This window comes from Rhyacophila brunnea, unplaced genomic scaffold, assembly GCF_057557595.1.
Source record: "Rhyacophila brunnea isolate RB1 unplaced genomic scaffold, BYU_Rbru_1.0 scaffold_10, whole genome shotgun sequence".
Taxonomy (NCBI): domain Eukaryota; kingdom Metazoa; phylum Arthropoda; class Insecta; order Trichoptera; family Rhyacophilidae; genus Rhyacophila; species Rhyacophila brunnea.
This window is the reverse complement of record NW_028232752.1, coordinates 31,245,973-31,266,887: the sequence shown is the minus strand read 5'-3', so window position 1 is coordinate 31,266,887 and position 20,915 is coordinate 31,245,973. Positions and strand designations below refer to the sequence as shown.

The 20,915-nt window shown below is 28.4% G+C and overlaps 1 long non-coding RNA gene across 1 annotated transcript in view; it reads left to right on the top strand.

The window, feature by feature from the left end:
* LOC147079087 (uncharacterized) overlaps positions 1-20,915 on the top strand; it is a 604,843-nt gene that overhangs the window by 380,176 nt on the left and 203,752 nt on the right. The window contains exon 5 of the long non-coding RNA XR_015070876.1: positions 2,088-2,121. This is a non-coding gene — a long non-coding RNA (uncharacterized LOC147079087). The remainder of the gene's footprint in view (positions 1-2,087; positions 2,122-20,915) is intronic.

The following is a 20,915-nucleotide window of genomic DNA, read 5'->3' as shown; positions in this document are numbered from 1 at the left end:
ATTATTACCAAGGCGAAAAAGAATATCAATGGGGTAGTAGTTGATGAAATAATGCATTCGCTGCATCAAATAATAATAATAATATTATATCATTTAACTGAATGAACAACCGAAATAGATACCCATTATTATTTATGTTAATTAGGTAGGCATATTCATAACATTATTGGCATATTTAAATATCGCACAGAAAAATATTATTTTAATTTGTATTATCACTCTAACTGTTAAAAAATTCGGTTATTGGAATAATTGTAATTTTATGCGTTAACTAGTTATTAGATAATCTCATTTCCATACCTTGTACCAACTAACTATTATATAATAATTATTATTACAGGTCGTTTGACGTTGAACTTTTAAGTATGCGTAATTAAATGCTAATTTTGCTAAATTGGCAAAATTTTGTATTTGAATACCTAAACTTTATTATTCATTCAAAATGTACGAAAATAGTTCTGCCTTCTGAGCAAAAGCAAATTTCGGCGACTACGAAAATAAAATTATTATCACAAAATTACACAGTAATAACTCCTCTTAAGTCATGAATTATTACGTTTCTATGTGCCATTTGACGCAAAATATAATACTAAACGCAATAAAATACATCAAAGCATTAAATTATTAGGTTGAATAATTTAACAACTCGAAATATCTAAGTAAAAATAAAGCCATATTATTTTTTGCTTGATTCGTCTATTAATGACATAATGTATATCAAAATAAAATTATACTTAGCTATTAAGCTGTTGAAACCTCCAATGTAAATTTTATTTTGTCTGTTTATTTATATTATACCGCATAGTTGGTAAAACCTCAAATTTTTTATAATATACCACATGTACATAAATAAGACCGTAGTACCTCCAATCAAACCCCATTATATAGTTAGGCCACGACAGAAAACTGTAAACTTCCGATGGTATTGCTAATTATTACTCATACTTCGAATGGAATAATAATATGGTTAACTGTTTGTAGGGAATGATAGGGCTTGGAGGGAGTATTGAAATAATTTTAACGAAGTATAGAATCGAAAATTTTCATTTATTGCGAACACGTCACCGAACCACCACTACCATCGTAATTCTCAATTAAGTGCTACGGCCTTTATAATATACTCAGCCTTGACCACCAATGCATGTAGTCACATGGGACCAATAATAAACACTTCAAAAATGATGAGCTCCCCTCAAAGACTTACAAAAAATACACATTGAAATATCCCACCTTCATGTTTCTGCTTCTCATACAGTGTTGTATATTTTGTAAAATTTCAATTTTGTCACATACTTATAAGGTTTATGGATATTATAAGTATGTATTTATAGAGAACTAGTGGAGCTCTACCCATCTAGCTATCATACACTGACCACTTTTGGCACGCCAACCCTTACCCCACGATTAATGTAAAACAATGATAAAAATATCGTAAATACGTTAAAGATGAAACCTTTTGTTTGCATGTCAGGGAAAAAAGTATCTACGTAATATAATATAAAGTTGTGGCTGAATATATCATTCTTAATTCATAAAGAATACAACTAAACGTAATATAAATTTAATTGAATACGTTGTGCTTATTAGCAATGTCGAATAAATTGGGCGAATTTAAAGAAATCGCCTTTGGTGAGCCGATTGAGACAATCCGGTACACAAGCAATGTAATCACCGATAACTGATAAAAATATTATACCTACAAATTGTAACCGTTTCGTACTAAGGTACCTATATTCAATTATATTATAATCAATAATATAAAAACCACCAAGTTTGTCCATCGTATTTTGTTATTCTTGCATCGTGACGGATTCTTTGATATAGTATGTAGGGTAAAATTTTAATTAAATTTGATTAAACATTAATAATTAAAAATATATCCCTAGAATAATACCTTAGAACTAGAAATATATGTTTAAAAAAATACTACGTATTTACTGAATTCGCGCCTACATGCAGTAGCAAATAAGTTATATGCGTCCCATTTAATTACGAAGAAATTAACTAGTAAATTTTCAGTCTTTGATTATTTTTTTTTATTGTTATTATTATGAATAATATTGATATAAATATTTTATTTGTTTCAGGAAAGGCAAAAACTGCAACATCCGAAAATAATAAGTGAGTAAGCCTGCATTTGATAATAAAAATATTGTCTTTTAATACACGTTTTTTATTTACAATTTTATATACAAATAAAATGAATGTTATATACCTGATATTATATAATTTTCATTTCTGAACTTTTAACAACCTTTATGATTTATCGTCTATAATATAAGTATTGCTATAATAGTATTAAAGATATTTTATGTTATTTACCAAGTACATAAATATATATAATAATATTATTTAATATATATTCCATGAAGATATTTTTTTATTAAATATTTCTCTAAACACAATATAATGTGATGGAAATATTTTATAATACAAATGAGATGTTCTTATATGTAAAATAATTTTCTATTTATGTAAAAAATAAATACATTAACAAAAATATTACGAATAAGCTTACTTAAGAGTAAACAAATTTTCCATGCGAGCTGGTCATAATATGGAATATAATCACATAATATCTCTATAGTATGTACCTATCTTTGTAGAGGGAAAATACATTAACAAACATAATTCATTCCAATACAAATATAATTATTCTAATATAAAGCCAGACTACGATTTATATTAATGATTAATGATAGCACACTTCCCGCCGGCTATACGGTCGATGTGAAAAATAATTATTCTCCAGACATTCAGATTCAAACTTCGTTGTCTCGCAAAAATAGTATGCAAATATGAAACAAGAAAAATAAAAATAAATATTAATGGGAAATGGTGTGTATTCATTATTCAGTGGAACATATCTCACTGTTAATTAATAATAAGGTCTACTCTATGACAACATCTTCTTGGCTACGTGTTAAAACTATGAACTAACATGTTCCTCCCATTTTTAACCGCACTTCCATTATAAACTAATAAGCTCCTCCCATTTAGTAGACAACAGCGCCTTCCTTCGCGTAGCCAAGAAGATGTTGACGTACAATAGTCTAGAATTTACTTTAAGATCTGCCAATATTTTTTTCAAACTAAAGCGCGTAGGTATTGTAAATTATATGTTGTAATTTCATTTATTTAAACATCTTTTTTTTAATTAAAAAAAATACACTTAAGACGAACGACATCTTCGCTGGGTAGCACATATGAACTCATAACTAATGCAACAGAAAATGGAATTTTAATATAACTAAATGCGGTGACGTCTCGTGGGGGTATACAGGTTGAGCGTCGCTTGAGAGCGACAGTTTCTCGAGGGGCGGCAAATCGAGGAGAATCATTTGGAATATATAGAAATAGCTATCTAAACTCAATAATTATAAAATTATCTTTCACCCTAATTTACAATGACGTTTATCCACTTTGAGAGGAGTTCGCATAGTATTACTCCCGGGGGCTATGATTTGAGTTACCCCATCTCAACCCGCCATGTATGCATATACCGTGATGTCTGCATGTCTGCCTTCAATGACATCCTTCCTTGTCCCGAAATGAAGCTGCACGGGACTGATGTAGCAACCATGCACCTTGGTGCTTAGAGAATGAGTTTAGAAACTAAAAAAAGTATCTGGACTTGCTCAGCCGTCATTTATATTTAATGATATGAAATGTCCTTTGTATCCGTGTACTGAAACACTATCGAAGAGTCAGGAGTTCAAAGTGATGAATTTAAGAAGGGATCGGAAGTATTCCGTCTTTTATAGTCTATAACTCTATATGACGCGCCGGGGCTATGTGCGCAGGTGAAAGTTGCAACATTCCTACGACTTTTGATTTACGGCTGTATAGTTGTCGAGACAATTTTGTATGTGCGAAGCGATTTAGAATGCGAAAAGTTTAGATTGATGTGCGGCAGCTTAGTGTACTAAAATCCCTTCTCGCTCTTTCCTATTCGTTCCCTTTACCGTAAAAGCATTTGACATATTTTTATTTGTATATGCCGTAAGTCATTTATATGTATTGATGACAAAATAGTTTTGAAAAGTGATGATAGGAAGATTATAAGTCATACTGCGAAGGAGAAAAACGACAAAAAGAGCTTATTCGGCCTAGAAACAATGTTGATGAAGTAATCGTGGCAATGGACAAGACAATTCAGCTGACATTTCAATGTATAATATACCTAACTGAAAATATCGATGAGAAAAAAAATCCGTATATCATAGTATTTTTCTATATTTATGTTTTTATCAAGGAAACGGGAATAATATTTTCCAATCCTAGAAATACTCTCATGATATTTCGATTCGATAACAACACGATCGCCTTTGCTAAGCATAAAGTCAAACTTGTGGCATTCTATCATAAATAATATAGAATATAATAAATAATAAATAATTATGATCTTTGTTTACTAGTGGATTAGACTGCTTATTGCATTATTAAGGTAATGGATTATAGAAAAATTGTGAAAGGATAACAATCCACACTGAAACTTGATTTCCTCTTCACCTTGCACTACCTCCCAATACCTCTCCAATCATTTTGCAGGCATATACTGTGGCATTAAAAACGGTAATGACCTTCAAATATGTATTTAGATTAGCTTGTTATGTAGTATTATGATTTTTTGATTGGTATTTTTAGTATTTTATATTCTATTTATTATATTATTTTATATTTTAGTATTATTTGAAGTTATGAAGTGACTTTTTGCGCGATGATATTTGTTTGAAAAATGAGAAATTTTCTCTCGTTAAGACCGACTGATCCGGTTAGAACTACATGAGAACCTTTTTATTTTCAACGGAATTACAGGATATATCTAGAAATTATGATCGGCACCAATCCTGGATTTTCAGTTATCAATCTATTTTGAAATACTTAGGTACAGTAGATAGTAACGTCAAATATGCGGTATTTTGTTCCGGCAAAAACGACCTAGGCAAAAATGAGAATAATCCGAAAAAATATAATATTATTTTTTACCATAACTTCTGAAATTTACTTATTAATTAATTTGGCATGCGTTGATAAAATGTTACTTACATTTACAAACCAATATCTTTATAATATCCAACGAGGTCACTAGTTTTTCACGATAAAATTATTTCTTACATAGTGAAGAATTTTCCACTATTCGTTGCATTATCCTGTAATTAGTGTACTACATTTTTACGTCTAATTTATTTTTTACAAGTTTTGGTAAATGTTAAGTTTTTTTCTCTATCATTCTCTCGTGACTGACGATCGTGACCATCCTGAAATGTGGTCATTTTCTCAGCGACTAAAACATTCTACTCCGGAATGAAAGCTGCTGCTATAAGCTCCTTCACTTGGTTACTACAGCGTACCAACCATATTCCTCTATTTTGCCTTGCTAACTGTGATTGTAAAAATCAATGTATGTACTTTTCTTGGATTTTCACTGGATCTGATTTCCATATACAAACTTTAATTCTTACCTACATTGTTGTACAACAATTACACTTGCAAGTGACACTGATTCAAATAGAAAATTACTAGTGTGTAATCTGCCATTGATGGCGCACGATATAAATACAGTCCGCATATACCAGACATGGGCAAATGCGGCTCTTCGTTGGATGAAGTGCGGCTCCCGATATCTCTTGATAAAAATATAGGTATTTTCTTTCCACGTTATACTTTTATTTCCTCGAGTTTTCGTTTCTAAATGTTGTAACTGACAAAATGCGCGTATTAAATTTGAATTTGTGTATTTAATACTACGTGAGAACGTGACTATGGTGTGGGTCTTTATATATATGAAAATCCAGAATGTGGTTCTCGTTGACTTCATGTAAGCCCATCATTGGCATATTCAATATCATTATGTAATTATTAAAATATAAATATAATTCTTCTTCAATCTAGTGCATATAGTAATTTTATATATGCATAATGCACAAAATTTATACATCAATGCCTGGGATTCCACATTTTTGCCATTTCTACCCCTTAAATATAATCCACTAAATTTACAACCATGTAATTTTTTTTATCCTTATGTTAACCTAAACTTCTAAGAATATATTATTATTTTATGACCATTCAAATCAAGTATCAATATTTAAATAAAATTGGTGTACTATTTTATTTAATGATTATTTAAATGATAGTACGTTGTTAATTCTCATTACATGACACAAATTACGTTATTACACAAAACTGTCAAATATACTTAAATATTCTCTTTTTAAATCTACTCGAATTGCGTGAGTTTAAAATGATATACTATAAATTTCAAAAGCTTTTTCAAATAAAACTTAATAATAATTTTCTCACAGTAATATTTAAAAAAAAGTATAACGTTTACTTTCAAAATGTTTGAAATGATTTTTAAAATATATATTTTAATTCTCGCGTGACCAGAGGCGCCTTAATAAAACAATGTTTCCACGGACGAAATATTAACCAAAATAGCGTGAAAAATCCCTTCGCGTAACCTTCAATCCGTACAAAAAAGCGTTGGTTTTATTTTCATACCCAGTAAAGTGGTTCAATAATTTGGTAACCGCTTTTCCGTGGCCCAGATTTCACATGATTTAGTTTTCTTATCGCCCATCCAGGCATCGGAACCTTTTCATAGGCTTATATATGGCAACACGCAAAGTACCCAAAGGGCTTGTACTGAAACATTCGATCAATCAAAACGTACTATGATATACTTGCACGTGCCAAAAAATAGAATTTATTTTACGACAATAGTAATTTTGACCACGTGTCACTAAGAATGCAAATCAGTGTTATTAGTTTGAAATATGTACTACATATGATTTGTTTTTATCGCATTTATTCACAGTCGGGTATAATATAAGCTACTTTATTGGAAACACTAAAAAAATATTATTCTCTATTATATGTAGATACTATAAATATATATTATTAGACTTTTGTTAGTTGCTTTGTACTTAAGCGTATTTATTTTTCATACATTTAACTATATTTTCTGACGACCAATTTTATTACACATTGTCCAGTTCTGACGTCCAGAATGCATTTGCTAAGTTTTTGAGTTGTCCAGATGTGCGAAATCGTCTGAGACCCAATTCAACCATCTGCTTGATGATTGACGTCGAAAAAAAAACAGTATCTATATAATATGTGGAATCTAAATATAATATGAAAGTGAGATTGAAATGAAATGTAACTTGAGCAATGATTAGATTAGCGATTTATTAGTATTTTTTTTATTTATAGATTTATTTAAAAAAAATCCTACTATTAATACCCATAAACCATTAAATGTGTAAATATTGCACAATGATAATATGAATTATATGTTTTACAAGATATTTTTAAGTCGATAGCTTTTTCAGTCGTAACACCATTATCAAGACTACGAAAATATAAAACCGTATTAATTTACTTTCCTGCAGATTACAATTTATATAGATAGAAACAATTATGGAAATAATATATATATAAAAAATTATAGAAATTAATATACTTTCGATGTAACTAAGTATTATTCTTGAATATTCCCAAAGTGAAGGAAAGAGATCATACTATCTCATACTGTGAAACGTAAGCGTAGAATATTTTTGTAGTCTTGATAGTTACAACCAAATTATCTATTGACTTAAAATATCCTGTGGGTAGAACTTAATATAATAAAATTTATATTAATATTTTATAGTTTATATATATTTAATGGTTTATGTAAAAAATGTTCCGTAGAATTTAATATAATTATTATCATTTTTTTAAATTGGAATTTCATCAAGTAAATGCTGACTCGATTGATATTGTATAGATATTGCCAAGATGACTACTAAAACTTTTATATAAACGAAAGCATTCACATTATAATATAATTATTTATAATAGTGGTGAGGAGTGGAGGTAGGCTATGAAGATTCGAATTAAATAGTTCACATGAGTCTTTCACAGTCATACTTATTTATATTCATTGAACTAAGACTACAATATGAAGACAGTGTTTGTTAGTTTGTTAATTCAATTAAAGCCTGTCTAAATCAAACTATAATAATTTGGGTGTGATATAGGTAAACAAAATAAAACACACAATTTCAGTCATACATATTTATTTTGTTTTCATTGAATTAAGAATACAATATATTATGATATATTATTGTACCAAAACATAATCGATAAAAAATATTCTTCATCAATAAAATATCTAAAATTATGTACAATTAGGCATAATTATAGATATGTTATAGATAAACAAATATTTTGGACTATTTTCTACTTGAGCTTAGATGAGGCAGGGTTTAATTGAATTTAAAAAAAGTAACAAACGCTATCTACACAATATTGTAGTCTTTGTGCAATGAAAACAAATACGCTTGACTGACAAAGTTTAGTATGCACTATTTATGACGAATATTAACAGCCTACATCTACCCTTCGGCACCGATTTACATCATTATTGAAGCAATATAATGAAAAAATTCATATGTATAGAAATATTTAATATCTGATCTAGACCAATTTACTTGATTCCGTTACTAAAATCTCAAATGATAATTTATTAGCTATATATTATATTATAATCATTTTAATAGTGCGTGTTGGAATTCTTCAGTTTATTAAACGAAATCGTAAAGCGGTATTTTACATTAATTATGTTAATTTCGCTTTATTGTCGCAACGTTGATTTTATTAATGATCAAACTTAAAGCATTAAAGTTGTCAGAGAGATATAATCATATATCAAAATGAAAATGGAAAACTTAACAACTCAGATCAGTACAGCAATAATTTCCTTAATATAATAATATAACACACTGCAAATATATTACACAATCTTCATAATAACTATTAATAATAAAACTTTTCATTTCAAACTCATTTCTTTTATTCAGCGAATAATTCAGATTTTAGAATGTAACATTCGAAGGCAATTAATGATTCCTTAATTTTAAATACAAAAAAATATAGTCAAAAATAACGCAATTCGATTGCATATAGGACATACTAGTTAACATTATCGTAATTAAGTAGGGGCCTGTAGCTTAATTGGTTAAAGCATATTGGCGCGATACCAGTTTATTTACGGGTTAAAATCTCGTCGGGCGTCTTATTTTTTTCAAATATGGTTTTTTTCTAGTAGGTATATATATATATATATATCTGAGGTGTTTTCAATTTATGTATATTCAAGATCACTTACTTATGTTTTAATATTAAAAACAATTAATTGCGAATATGAAAATATTCTTTGGAGATTTAAATTTTAAATTTTTATTATGTACGCTATACGGTAACGTAGAATATAAAATAATTAAGCTATTATTTAAATACGTCAAAAAGCAGTTATTTTTTCTTAAGATACCTAGTAGGCCTTAATTAATTGCATAGTATGGAACCTTCACAACTGGTGGCCAGCTTAACCGATTTATTTCGGATAGAATAGGATTAAAAATATTCTCTTCGCTACTTAACTACTGACTTTAAATTGTTTTTCGCGTTTGCAACACCACACTTGAAAGGTAATCCGGTAACGTACTAAAAAAATATGTATGTTGCATTCTTCTAATCTATGTGACAATATTTTTAATTAATTTTATAAGTCTAAGTAGATGATTTAAATGTGCTTAAATATACTTCTCAGAATTCTATATATTCTTTAAATTATTAATTGAGTTAGCATTTACTTGGTAGAATTCCATTTTACAAGAAATGAAAATATAATTAGTCTCTTTAAATTATATTTCCTCAAATCTAAATATATCAGTTTTCACACTACTGTGAAATCTTTAAAAAATAAAATGTAGGTACATTATTGACACCATAATAAAGCACAGCTTATTTATTTTCAACCATTTCTCGAACATTTTTCAAATGCGGCAAGACGTTTAACCGAAATGATAAATGAATAGTCGTAAATCCGTTACAAAATATCCATTCTAAAATTCCATAAAACGCTCTCAAAATGAAAACTTTCCCAAGTATGGAATGACATATAGTCGCCGGGAGTAAGTCATAACCTCTTTCACTAAACTGACTCTAGCATGTTATTACCAATAAAAATCCTTCGCAATATCATGCGAGCTTTTACCATAAAAAATGTATAGACAAATAAGCTTTCTCAAAATGACAAAAGTTTCTTCTTGCAATGCAGTATCTTTCAATGTAAACAACATCTTTTGATGTGATTAAATTCTCAGCAAAAGATTTTTGTAAATGCCTACATAAAGTAACAAATATTATTTGAGACAGATTTACACTCGGTTACATTTTTATTTCATCATTCAGATATAAAAAGATTTAAATATTTTATTATGTCTGGAATTTCGCTACAATTTTCTATTAATTAGTTCCTTACCAACTCACTTGGTTCGTGACCGCTCATTAGTTGGGGTATATGGACAACGCGATGCCTTTAACAATCTGTTTTACTCACTAGTGTTCTTGTATATTCCCAGGTTGTGCAATCAGTACCCTATTTTCTTTTGAAGGGCCCCTGGGATAATACGCATTAGAGGCACCAAAACCCCAAATTATGTCAGCTTAATAATTTTAATTGTAAAGTGGACATTTGCATCGGTGTTTTGACAGAATTATCCCGTTTGTGTAAGATGCTTAAACTTAAAGTAGTTGTTTTAACATACATATTTTGAAAACATCTCATGTATCATAATTATATGCACTAGAAACATTTTTTTTTTTTGAAAATAATACGATACCCGTCGGGACTTGACTCTTGTAATCGCTGGATTCGTACCAGTATATTTTTCGAAGTAAGCTCCGTTATTTTACTTAATTACGACATTACAATATTATCGAAACCGAGATTAACTCAAAACATGCATTTTTATCGTTAGTCCTCTGTGATCCTAAACACTCCGTCCGAAATTAAAGTAGTTTTATATTAGGTTATATAAAAATATAGTACCTAAATTCAATACTTTTCTGGAAAACCTTTATCGCAGAAAAAAATGTTGTGTATGAGGTAGGACACGCATTCATTTCAGAATATAATATCGACCCAGCTGATAGTGAAGATAAACCAAATATAATATTATATATTATGAAAATATAATCTACTATGTTAGTATTTGCTTGTAGATTTGTTACCATTAAGGTTTATTATTCATTTATTCAGGTACTTAGTACCCACGTACTTACCTTCACGTACCTTTATCAGTTTATTATAAAAGTTTCACGATATTTTTTGTAACCTTTCATATTTTATAGTTAGAAATAAAAATAGCTCATATTTGAAGTTTTGACGTGCGATCTTTCTTATATTTTCTTTATGAACAAAAATTCTACGAATTTTTGATTCGAATTATTTTTCATTGAATACACAGTATTAAATTTTAAATGTTGAAAATCAGATGTAATTAATAATCATGTTAGTTTTTATAACAATAGTTTTTTTATAAAACTGTATCATACCATAGGTATCCTGTACCATAGGTAGAATATGAAATACACCGTAATCATCAGAGCTAATTCGTATAACAAACAGTTCAAAAACATTAACAATAAGACAATTAGTGTCCTTACCTAGTCAGCGAATAATATGAGTTCTAATAAAATTCTAGTCCATCTAACCTTTTTTATGTTTTTCGGGTATTCGAAAATTTATAAAACTTGAAAACTTAAAAATTTGAAAAAAAATATAGATTTTTTGGAGCGAATAGGATTAGAATACAATAATATTAATAAATGTATTTCGCTTACTAGTCGAGTGATCCAACCACTGAATCATCGATGCTTTATCGTTCTTGCGTAAAATTTCTGATACCCATATAACTGACGATGTTATCTTATAATTTGTAGGTTTTAAGACTTTTCTATATGATATTTTACTATTTATTGAGTAAGATGAAGTTTTCACTGACAATAATATCCCATTATGGCATAATATTATGTGTTAAAGAACATACCTACATAATTCTGAAAACATGCATGAGATAATAGAAAAAGAAAAAAGTAAGACATCCGGCAGAAATCGAACTTATGGTGTCTTACTTTTTTTAAAAAGATTTTTTCTATTAGCAATATTTTTTTATGAGTGTTTTCAGAATGATATATGTTCAATAATTAGAATAGAACATTCTTAAAATCTCGTGAATTATTCGTAAATAAAATAAATAGTTAATTAAAAATATGTGTTAACGTTTATGGAGAAAATTCGGCATTTTAAACATAATATTATATAATTAGAAGCTACTAATATTCTTACCTTACTAGCATTGAAAATATAAGGTTTAGGTGTTGTTTTATAATTATAAATAAAAAATATATATTTTTTTAAAGAAAAATATAAAACCTTGTTGTGTGTAATATATACATAATAGTTAAATTTTGAAGAAATCATGAAATGAATAAAGGTTGTGTGTTCTTTTCGGCCTTTCTGTATGGTCTTTTTTGACCGTTTTTCCGAATTAATTTTATACATTTTCGTTGTAGCAAAAATCTTTTGGTAGATTAGTAGTGGAAGGATCTAAGGGATGTATTTATTTAGCAGTATATCGACCCGACCGACGATGATAATGATGATCCAAATTATCATAACTTGCCAACGAAATCTGTTATGTTAATGTTTAGAAGTAGATTTTTTACCATAAAAACCATATATTATGTAATACATAAAATTTTATTATTCAGGTACTTACCTGCACGTACCAGTTTATTATAAAAGTTTTGCCGGTTTTTTTAAGTTTACTTATTTTAAATTCAGAAGAATATTATAGCTCGATTAAAGTTTTGACGTACGATCTTTCATATTTGCTTACTGGTTCATACTGCTATTAAATGATTTTTATTCGAAACAATGTAAAACAGAAAATTTAATAATTTAATACTATTTATTTAAAAGACATAACTTAGAAAAGTATTCGAAACCAAAATAAAAAATCTATTAAAAACCTCTTTGAGTGATGGGCAAGATCACATCGAATTGTAGATACAATAATGATTATAATAAGAAATTAACCTTGTTTTATTGGTAATAAATTAAAAGGTTAATGATAGAAACCTTTAAAGATCCCTTTTGTTAAATAATTTATCTAATCCTGGTACGTTTCCAACAAACAACTTTTATTTCATAAGTTCTGAAAAAAATAATCTACATTACTTGATTTAACTTAGTAAAGAAATAATATGTCACATAAAATAATTAAAAATGCATATCTAATAACAGCACCAAAAAGATTTTTAGACCTGTGATATGTGATTATCGTTTCGTCTTTCGTTTGTATTGACAGAAGTTATGTATAAAAAGGCTACCATGAATGGTTCAAATATTCAGATAGTTTTAACGTATTATCACACACTAATAGTGTTAATAAAATAATGTTTTAATTAATTCTGTTTTACTAGTTACAATATAAAAAAACTGTATGGTATAAGTTATAAGCGAAACATTATTAATACCACATTGCGTAATACACGATGATTTGAATTTTAAGACATTTAATAAAAGATTAGTTTTGCCATTAGTTTTTAATAGTAAGTTATTTCTGAGCTACTTTTTACTATAATTACAATTATATACAATGCGTATATAACCTGTATTTTAAATATTCCATATACTTTAAGTACGTTGTTTCCACAACAAATTGTATGAAATTTTCATCTAACATTACGAAAATAAATATCAGAATGTCAATTTTATTGCATTTCCTGAGTACGCATCTATGAAATATTGAAATAAAGCTCCCACATCCACCCACGTTATATATACCTATGCAAAAACATGTTATTTTTAAGTTTCTATTGCTTGCTAGCTGTATGCAAATAGAATAATATGTATACAAAAATTGCACGTCTGAGAAAAAAAAACCTAAATCGAAATACTCTCTTTACGTTGGAATATATAAATTGTTATATTATTAGAATTGTATATTATTGTTTAAATTCATAACATTTCATAACCGATTGATTAAATTTAATAACATACTTCAAAGGATTCACACTTATTTAAAATATAATATTGATCAAATAATTTGTCTGGAATGAGATAATTTATTTCCAATGCCTATTGAGATTTAAATTGGGTGTTTAAAATTAATATTTCAAAATAATTAATATAAGATTATTATTTATTTTATCCATTGTTAATTTTATTATTTATCTAACGACGTGGTATATAATTGTGTTTATATATACTTCATATAAACATTAAACATAACTCTTGTTTATAAGTATTATATATGTGATTTGAATGCATTATCGTTATGAATCAGTCAGGACTGACTCTTATATTGTGCATCATGATGTACATGACGTGTATTCCAAAATTCGTATTTTTCCCGTCCTTGCCACATTGCCAACTTCCATAGGTCTGTATGATCTCTTATTATTTTACCTGAGATTCACCTATCTTCATACAAAGACTTTTGTAACATAATATATGTAGTTTTAATAATTGATATTAATTAGCAGACCTAATTATTGTATTTCTCCTCTGGCCTTGACAGTCTCATTACGACAAATTAATGAAATGAACGATGAACGATGAATAAAATAAGCATCTGATATCATCTGATCATATTGTAAATAAATACGTATTTTTAAATAATATTCTACACCCAATATTAAATCCTTATGTAGCTACATATTATATGTCATTTATTTGTATTACAATATGTTTTATAAAAAAATGACAGATTTGATATATCTATAGGATACACCATTCCATACAATATCTAACAGAAAATGAGTTCTTTTTATAGAAAATTTATTGATATCTAAGAAAAATTTGTAGTAATCCCCCTTATTGCAATGTAGGTAGAATTCAGTTTTAAGCACTTACAATATGTATTTATTTAAAACAATTATTTTCCAAAATATTTACCAAAATTTAATTATGTATTTATTTTATTTTAAATTAAAGTAATAATAAAATAATTGACGCATATAAATTATAGCAGTTTAGAAATTGGCCCTTATAAAAATTCAATAACCCGTCACTGTCAGCTATTTTTATCTCTTTTTTATTACGTAAGATTACAATTATTTTAATGGAATGGATCTGGCAGACTAAACTTTAGGACTGCCAAAAATTACTTGTCAAAAATATCATGAATAAATATGAATTAATGTGAAAATCGTCTCTGTTCTGGCAGAACACACTAACTGGAGAATACTAGTTTTGAGTAATTTGACTTTGAAGTTGTTAAAATGTTTGAAATAATAGTCTATCATGTGAGTTTATTAAGTAATTGTAAAAAGGATGACTTTAATATAAAGACTGTTTATTTATTTAGAAGGTTTCCAGGCGGTAAAGTTTGAAATAAGGAACATTTTGGTACTAACTCAATATTTCATTTTTTCGAATTAGTGTTTTCTGCCAGAACAGTGACGAAATTGTTGTTATGTATAGGTATTCTATAAAAAAATAAGATGAAATATGACATTGTGTAAGTATATAATAATTTATAATATTGTTCTGATTAAAATGATGTTATTTAGATTTTTTTCCATTTATGACAATGGCATTATTTTGCCCAATTCATCATAGCGGGTATATAATATTTCTATTGTACAGATAAATAATTTATTATATAAAATTATGAATAGAATTACAAATAAATACGTGCACTTAAAACCGTCCGTAACTTATAGATTTACTGTTTTACTAACGCAATCAAAGTGTGCAATCAAAATTAGAACACATTGTGGGGTTGCTGCCAAAAGTTAGTATGTCGATAATTTAGTAATTTAAAGTTAACAACGGGTTATGTGTCCATATAAATTAACAAGCTACTCGTAGAAAAAAATCAATGTCATTCGATATAATTATATAACATGCATATAAAGCACAAAGAAATTAGCATTATGTCTGTTTTTAAAGAGCATGTCAAACTTCCAATTGCAATTAATCTATAACATGATTTTGAAACTTACCGAATTTTTGTATTACCCCACGTCATGGACATAATAATAATATTATATACTATAAAAGTTTTTCTTAGATTTCTATTTTATAAAAACATACTTATTCTGATTGTCATTCAACCAATCTTTTGTACCATGTCCTGGGCCGAAATAATGAAATCCCACTACCATCTACTCTGCACTATTCTTTTTTTCCTAATCTCTATTCTTTTTCATTTTGTCAGAACATGGATACCACTTCGTTTATCCAAGATTGAATGAAAAAAATGTTAAAATGTAAAGTGACCTTTCCTTACTACCCATTTAATGTGAATATAAGTGATATAAAAGTACGTAAAACATTATCATAATGCACCAACTGTAAGAAGCATACAAGTAACGTTGAGTGAAAGACAAGTTCACTTAAAAACTGTCATCCTAATAATACTGCCCCGTGACTTGCAACTCTTCTTACTTTTTGCTGCGACAGCACTAGATGAAAAAGTTTATTTTACTATACCTACATTACAGAGCTTTTACAAAAGTTAAAAGAAAGCTTTATACTCAGTCAGTAGTATTTTTACTAATTTTATATAAATTTTAATTTTTCTCTTTATACAGTAATATCTAAGTTTATGACGTCAACTGTTTTTTACCTAGTTTCTGTTTCTAAAATGATTTGATATTAAAAATGGTCCAAGCATGATGCATTTTTGGTAAATTATGATTTCAGTAAAACTGTCATAACCTTATTAATTATTATTATTGTATGTCGACACTGACACAATAATATGCCAAAAATACTGCCATATATGACGATGACATATTTATAATAAATTTGTATTAAAATATTGCACCTTAATCTTCATAATACATTTTATTAATTTTAAAGCGTGTTTATATATTTTAGCTACTTACTTAGCATTCAAATGCATTATTAATATTTTTAAATACGCGTAAGTACCAAAAAAAGGTTTAATTTATTTTAACATAATCAACACGTTACCTAGTTCCATTGTTTCCAACTAATGACAATTAATATAGTGATTAGGTGTCTACTCATCCATTAGCTACGGGTTTTTAAACCGTATTCAAAATCTGTTTGTCCATCCATTAGAATTTAAATTTCTTCAAATACCCTCGGTTGATTGTATCTATCAATAGTAATGATATTATAATACGTTTTCCTTTTAATGAGTACGCATTGTCAAACGTAAGAAAAAAAATTGGAATTCGATTTTTTTTAATAGACTACATGGTCTCTGTCTCCCTCCATCAAGATACCCTTCAGCCCCCGCCAGAACTTCTTACACTCACTTAGAGAAGTGAGTGTTATTTTATGCATGTAGTGCATTAGATAACGAAATGCACTAATCCGATATGTTAGTATTATAATCTAGAAAAATAAATCAACGACATAATATTTTTTTTCACATTTCTATCTGGAAACCATCTATAAGAAATCTTTAAGTTTCAGATCGATAGGACTATTAACAAAAAACGTTATACAGAGAATATTGAACTGCTCCAGAATAAATTATCAACTATGAACCGAATTTCAAGTCATTCAATTCAGGAATTAGGCGAAAATTGACGCTGACCGATAAACTTAATAAAAAAAAATGTTGGAAAATTTAGCTTATTTTTATAATAGATCTTTCCGTAGTGGGTAGGTACAACAGATAAAGTATGAAAAGAGTGAGCAACAACTTTACTCACAATAGTATTATATCCATTACAAATTCTTACCCCATCCATTAAACCCATAATTTGGAAATTTGCCAATGTCTTTTTCGCACATTACTCGCTCTTATCACCCTCCCACAATTTTAGCAACTTTATAAACTAAAACTTCATTTTTTGCTGTACTTCATAATGGTATTACTATTATCCAATCAAAAAACTATGTATGATGGAGAAAATTCATTTATAAAATATTATATACCTAGCTAGTTTACTGTATGTAGTCATATTCACGTCTATTTACGATAAACGCATTCATTAATCACTTCATTTTACTGTTTATATAGTACAATATTAAACAAAATTTTATTAAGGTTTCTTTAAAACTAAATTAAACAAACCATAATATGAATATAACAATATTAATATGACCTTGCATTATGAATTATTCAGAAAATAAATTAATACGCAGTTATGTACTTAATATAAAATATCATAAAAAATGTACAAATGCTAATATTAATACTATGTTAAAAGTACTAATTGCAAATTAAAATGTTATCATCTACAAAAAATATACAATATATTATATATTATCTTAATATATTATTTAAGTAGTTATTTTTAATAATTTACTTTATGTAATTAATTCAGGATTGAATATAAATCCCACATTTAATCGGCACGAGAACACTAAAAAAATTGCTCATCTACGATAATGACGTATTTACGATACGTATCTTTTTATCCTAAAACTGTATTTCTAATATTTTTTTTTATTTAGCTCCGAAGTCTCAATTGAGTCTTATTTAGCTTTACTTTTTAACATACGCTATTAATACACACTAGATGAGCCAGCTGGCTCTCGCCAGTCTGTCTCGCTAGGTCTTGCAGACAGCTTTTTATCATAGTGACTTGGTGTTGGATTTTAATATATTAATTGTAAAGTGTGTATAGACGGCGCCATAGTTTTCCCTTTGGGATGGATTTTCATTCACGTCAGACAATTGAAAATTTATCTGATTTGTCAGTTTTACGATATGCATGTCGTCACTGCAAATACAAATTTGGAGTCATGTGCGTGTTCTATTCTGGAGTCTGTCCTTCTCAATATCGTCTGACACCATTTCAGGCTGCTAGGTTTAGCAGAACAGCTGGCAATCGCCGATTGCTGCCACTGTTATTTTAATTTTAATACAATATATGTGTAGGTATGTGCATTTAAATATGATAAGTAATTATACATCTCAATTGTGATTATCATAAATAGCGATCCAATATAACGCGAATATTAATCTCTTACGGGTCCCATGTACATAATAGAAAAAGTTAGCAGCATAAAAAATAAATTTAAACATTATTTTGTTTCATTGTCTATAAAAAATAAATGCTTGGAGTCATAGAATAATATTTTAAAAATCATATTTTGATTTAAAAATTAACCTTAAACAATATAGTTTCCCGGTGCGGGACATTCATATCGACACAAATGTTGATAAATAATGAAGCAATACATATTATATCTGATAAGAATAGGAATTTATAAGACCTAAAGATGTGGAATCAGCTTAAAGAGGCCTTCATCCAGCAGTGGATTGATACAGGTTGATGACGATAATGACGATATAAATGGGTAGGTATATAAAATCACAAATTTAAAAAAATATTGCAGTTTATATGACCAATAAAAGTAGAATTAGGTTGGGATAACCTTCATCCAGCAGTGGATTAATCTCGGTTGATGATGATAATGACGATATTATGAATGGGTAAATATAATATCAGCAATTTTGATAAATATATCAATTCATATGACCGACAGAAATTTAAACAACTTAAGAGAGGCCTTCATCCACCGGTGGATTGATTCAGGCTCATAATGATAATGGAAATATAAATAGATCTAATATAATATCACCGATTTTGATAAATACAGCAATTCAAATGACAGAAAGGAGTAGAATCCAGGCATGGGAGGCCTTTATCCAGCAGTAGATGGGTTCAGGTCAATGATGATAAGGAAGATAGAAATAGGTATAATATAGTAGTAGAATCAGGTTGCGGAACCCTCCATCCAGCAGTGGATTGATTCTGGTTGATGATGATGATGATGACGATATGAATATGTAAATAAATATAATATCACCGATTTTGATAAATACAGAAATTCATATGACAGAAAAGAGTAGAATCAGGCTAGCGAGGTCTTTATTAAGCAGTGGATTGTTTCAGGTCGATGATGATGATGATGATAATGATGATAATGAAGATATGAATATGTAAATAAATATAATATCACCGATTTTGATAAATACAGCAATTCATATGACAGAAAGGAGTAGAATCAAACTAGAGAGGTCTTTATTAAGCAGTGGATTGGTTTAGGTCGATGATGATGATGATGACGATATGAATATGTAGATAAATATAATATCACCGATTTTGATAAATACAGCAATTCATATGACAGAAAGAAGTAGAATCTGGCTAGGGAGGTCTTTATTAAGCAGTGGATTGGTTCAGGTCAATGATGATGATGATGATAATGACCATATGAATATGTAGATAAATATAATATCACCGATTTTGATAAATACAGCAATGCATATGACAGAAAGGAGTAGAATCAGGCTAAGGAGGTCTTTAAGTAGTGGATTGGTTCAGGTCAATGATGATGATGATGACGATATGAATATGTAAATAAATATAATATCACCGATTTTGATAAATACAGAAATTCATATGACAGAAAGGAGTAGAATCTGGCTAGGGAGGTCTTTATTAAGCAGTGGATTGTTTCAGGTCGATGATTATAATGATGATAATGATGATAATGACGATATGAATATGTAAATAAATATAATATCACCGATTTTGATAAATACAGCAATTCATATGACAGAAAGGAGTAGAATCAAGCTAGGGAGGTCTTTATTAAGCAGTGGATTAGTTTAGGTCGATGATGATGATGATGACGATATGAATATGTAGATAAATATAATATCACCGATTTTGATAAATACAGCAATTCATATGACAAAAAGAAGTAGAATCTGGCTAGGGAGGTCTTTATTAAGCAGTGGATTGGTTCAGGTCAATGATGATGATGATGATAATGACCATATGAATATGTAGATAAATATAATATCACCGATTTTGATAAATACAGCAATGCATATGACAGAAAGGAGTAGAATCAGGCTAAGGAGGTCTTTAAGTAGTGGATTGGTTCAGGTCAATGATGATGATGATGACGATATGAATATGTAAATAAATATAATATCACCGATTTTGATAAATACAGAAATTCATATGACAGAAAGGAGTAGAATCTGGCTAGGGAGGTCTTTATTAAGCAGTGGATGGATCCTGGTTGATGATGATGATGACGATATGAATATTTAAATAAA